We start from the raw sequence: 1154 nt of genomic DNA, 5'->3' as shown, positions 1-1154 counted from the left end.
TGTAGCGTGCCCCCCCTTGCTGCGCCCGAACCGAACAAGAACAAGTCTTTAGGACTCCAAGTGTCGTCCCTCCGTAGAAAGTCCACAGCACGTCCGGATCCGCCTTAGGTTTGACTAACTAGAATCGCCCCAAAGGTACTATGTTTTTCGGCTATTATGAGGCAAATAAGTGACTGAATTTTATGCCTAAAATTCACTTTGAATACTTGAAAACTCGTTATAAATTGTGAGCATTAATCACCTATTTATAGGGTATGGAAAAGGTATTGGAATTCTACTACGAAACGAATTAATTAATTTGAATTTAATTTAAACTCTATTAATTAATTTATCTAGTATAAATAGGAATTTAATCTTTAAAAGAATCCTACACGATTTAGGTTTCGTACGCAAGCACAAAAACACACACGAGCATGACCCGCATGCGCGCAGGCCATGCCCGCGCAAAAGCCCACGAAGCTGCCGCAGCTTGGGCGCGCGCTGGGCCTGCCTTGCGCTGGGCCTGGCGTGGCCTTGGGCTGTTTGTGAGGCGCGCCACGCTTGCTGGACGTGGGCCTGGCTTCGCGCTGGGCCTTCATCTAGCAAGCTCCTCCGATGCTAATTCGTACGACGCGCTTCCGATTAATTTCCCGATTCCGAAATTCATTTCTGATACGAACAATATGTAACATTTCCGATTCCGGAATTAATTTCTGTTTCGAACAAATATTCAATATTTCCGTTGCCGGAATTATTTTCCGATTCTGATAATATTTCCTATTCCGAAAATATTTCAGATTCCGGCAATATTTCCATTTCTGATAATATTTTCCGACACGTACCATGTTTCCGTTTCCGGCAACATCTACGCTTTAATAATATTTATATTTTCGATACGATCCATATTTCCGTTTCCGGCAATATCATCGTTTCCGGAGTATTCATTTATTTTCCTTTGACGATCTCAGCTCCCACTGAAACCAAGATCCGTCGATTTCGAATATCCATAAATGGAGTATTTAATGCCATTAAATACTTGATCCGTTTACGTACTATTTGTGTGACCCTACGGGTTCAGTCAAGAGTAAGCTGTGGATTAATATCATTAATCCACTTGAACTGAAGCGGCCTCTAGCTAGGCATACAACTCACTTGATCTCACTGAATTATTAACT

This window comes from Spinacia oleracea, chromosome 4 (genome assembly GCF_020520425.1).
Source record: "Spinacia oleracea cultivar Varoflay chromosome 4, BTI_SOV_V1, whole genome shotgun sequence".
Taxonomy (NCBI): Eukaryota; Viridiplantae; Streptophyta; class Magnoliopsida; order Caryophyllales; family Amaranthaceae; genus Spinacia; species Spinacia oleracea.
Note: the sequence above shows the minus strand (reverse complement) of the source record.